This window comes from Stegostoma tigrinum, unplaced genomic scaffold (assembly GCF_030684315.1).
Source record: "Stegostoma tigrinum isolate sSteTig4 unplaced genomic scaffold, sSteTig4.hap1 scaffold_126, whole genome shotgun sequence".
NCBI lineage: Eukaryota > Metazoa > Chordata > Chondrichthyes > Orectolobiformes > Stegostomatidae > Stegostoma > Stegostoma tigrinum.
In genome coordinates this window covers 391,170-394,516 of record NW_026728074.1, presented here as the reverse complement: position 1 = coordinate 394,516, position 3,347 = coordinate 391,170, and the positions used below count along the sequence as shown (strand labels likewise).

General features: G+C 48.1%; 1 non-coding gene across 1 annotated transcript; it reads right to left on the bottom strand.

Annotated features, from left to right (window-relative positions):
• Window positions 1-2,389: 2,389 nt before the first annotated feature.
• Window positions 2,390-2,471, bottom strand: trnas-uga (transfer RNA serine (anticodon UGA)). The gene has a single exon. It is a non-coding gene; the product is annotated as a tRNA-Ser (tRNA).
• Window positions 2,472-3,347: the final 876 nt, after the last annotated feature.

Sequence of the window (3,347 nt, the reverse complement as noted above, 5' to 3'; positions counted from 1 at the left end):
GAATATGAGGTGCTGTTCCTCCAACCTTCGGGTGGCATCGTTGTGACACTGGAGGAAGCCCAGGATGGTCATGTCATCAAGGGAGCAGGAGGGGGAGTTGAAGTGATTTACGACTGGGAGGTGTTGTTGTTTGTCACAAAATGAGTGTAGGTGCTCTCTGTGATCTCTGAGCCTGCGCTTGGTCTCCACGATGTAGAGGAAGCCACATTGGGAACAGTGGATACAAAAGACCTCATCAGCAGATGTGCAGGTGAACATCTGTTTCGTATGGAAGGTTTTCTTGGGGCCTGGGATGGAAGTGAGGAGGGAAGTGTAGGGGCAGGTGTAGCACTTCCTGCGGTTGCAGGGAAAGGTGCCAGGGCTGGTGGGGCTAGTGGGAAGTGTGGAGTGGAAGAGGGAGGCCTGGAGACCGTGGTCCCTCCAGAAAGCAGATCAGGGTGGAGAGGGAAAAATGTCTTTGGTGGTGGGGTCAGATTGCGGGTAGTGAAAGTGGTGGAGAATGATCTGTTGGATCCGGAGATTGATAGGGTGATACGTGAGGACAAGGGGGATTCTCTATTTGTTTTTATTGTGGGGAGGGAGTGCAAGGGCTGAGGTGTGGGAAACGCAAGAGATGGGGTCAAGGGTATTTTCAACCACTGTTGCGGGGGGGGGGTTGTTTTTGTGTGTGTTTGTGTGTGTGTGTGTGTGTGTGTGTGTGTGTGTGTGTGTGTGTGTGTGTGTGTGTGTGTGTAGAACGCCTCATTTTGGGAGCAGAGGGGTGGAAGGTGTTGGTAAGTTGGATGCTCGAGCTCCTCCTGGGAGAATGGAGCGGCACTGATACAGTCATCGATGTAACAGAGGAAGAAGTGGGGGATAGGGCCAGTGTAACTGTGGGAAAGGGACTGTTCCACATTTCCCACAAAGAGGCAGGTATAGCTTGTGCCACTGTGGCCAGCCCTTTCATCCATAGGAAGTGGGAGGAGTTGAAGGAGAAGTTGTTCAGATTAAGGACGAGTTCAGTTTGGTGGATATCGGTGAATGGGGACTGGCCTGGCTTGCGGGACAGAGAGAAGCAGAGGGCTTTTTAGGATAATGCAAGTATACAGATATTGGACATCCATGATGAAGATGAGGTGTTGACGGCCAAGGATTCGAATGTTTTGGAGGAGGTGGAGGGCTGGGTGGTGTCCCGGATGTAGGTGGGGATCACCTGGACCCGGGGGAGGAAAGAGAGTCGAGATAATTGGAGATAAGTTCGGTGGGGCAGGAGCGGGGACGAATGGTCGATCAGGGCAGTCGGGTTTCTGGATTTTGGGATGGGGATAGAAGCGGGCGGTGTGGGGTTGGGGAACGATGAGGCATGAGGCTGTTGGTGATGAGGTTATGGGTGGTCTGGGAGATGCTGTTTTGGTGGTCGGGGGTGGGGTTATGATCGGGGGATGGTAGGAGGAGGTGTTAAAAGCTGACACATGGCTTATATTATAAGTTATCCGTGTAGGAGAAAAATACATAGAATACTTGCACACACAGCAACAAATATACCCGAGAATATCAGAATATCAGAGTCAATGTGTGAGCCTCTTCAAGAAGGGCAAGGTGCCTGACTGTCTTTGTTCAGTTGGACAGATTCACGCTTCATTCTCCCCTCCCTTCTAAAGGTTCATAACGCTGAGCCTGGGTTTTTGTGTGTTTTTTTCATTCCCAGCAACTGCAGTGATTTGGTTGGTGGGGTTCGTAAATTGGCACATACCCATGAGCAGCTTGCGGACTATTTCAGCCTCCCCTCCCCTTTGCTGTTCTCGGTGAGACCTTCGAAGGATTTTCGTTGCCTGCAGATCAAGAGTTCAAAGCTTATTTCACTTTCAACGCCACGAGAAAGTTTAGTCTGGAGTTACAGCAAATGGCTCACTGCGTCACCATGGTTGTCCCTGCAAATTTATATCCGAAAACACGTTAACTTTTATGAAGATAACAAAGTGTGAAGCTGGATGAACACAGCAGGCCAAGCAGCATCTCAGGAGCAAAAGCTGGCGTTTCGGGCCTAGACCCTTCATCAGAGAGCGGGATGGGATGAGGGCTCTGGAATAAATAGGGAGAGAAGGGGAGGCGCCCACTCCCCATCCCTCTCTCTGATGAAGGGTCTAGATCCAAAACGTCAGCTTTTGTGCTCCTGAGATGCTGCTTGGCCTGCTGTGTTCATCCAGCTTCAACCTTTGTTATCTTGGATTCTCCAGCATCTGCAGTTCCCATTATCTCTGATCACAACTTTTATGAAGGTTTGGTTTGTTTGAACATGACCGGCAGTGAGTTGCCTTTTCCTACCATTGGCAATCTCAGTAAAAAGTCTTGCTGGCCCTGCTTTGACTCCTGTCATAAACAGACTTTGCGTTTCTACTCGGCTTTTACCCGTAGTCAGCAGGATTCGAACCTGCGCAGGAATAACCCAATGGATTTCAAATCCATCGCCTTAACCACTCGGCCATGACTACTGGGAGAAATGCCCTGCTGTTTGTCTTTTCAGGTCACTTTCCATGGCCAGTCACCCTGTGGATGAATTATTGCTGGGTTTGTTTGAATCCAATCACTTCACAGATTTCCAAAGTGTTTAATGTAATACATGGTGATTCTGGTTGTTTAATTCCAATAGATAAAATGAACATTCATTTGCAAATGAAAATATATATTGCAGGAAAAAAAACCTCAGCTGATCTGGGAGCATCTGTGGGCAGAGGATTTGAGTCAACATTTCAGAACTTCTTCAGAACTCTGTTTTCTCCTTTCTGTCGTGCAGTTTAGGTTTTTGTTTCTGATTCCAAGCATTCCCAACTCTTTATTGTAGCTATTAAAGCAACATAGAAATAACTTTATGGTCACTCACCAGACAAGATTTCCGTTTGGTGAACATTTTCATGACTGCATTAAAACCCGTAACTGTATACTCAAAAGGGAACTGGTAGAGGGAGAACAGCACTTGTTCCTTTCTCAGTGGCCTCAAACCACCAACTTCACATTTCACAGTCGAAAGCACCAGCCAATTGCACCACACAAAATAGCGAGCTCTTGCAGCAGCCCTTAAAGCGGGCTGGTAGTGAATTCAAACTTCCAACTGCCTCGCTTGGAGTGACAATTGTCTTGTATCAGCTTTACTTTTCCAAAATAAAACCTGGGACATTCATTGGGGAGACATGGGATCAGACTGATCCTTCCCTCTGCAGACCCATCCACATCACTGGGAACCAGATATTCTACAAACAGGCCCGTCTCCCTTCGACCCTTTCAGTGTCTTGTCTATTTCTCAGTTTTCTCATTGCCCTGGAGCTGAGATGAGATTTGAATTCCTGATGTGCAGGAATGAGAATTCTTTC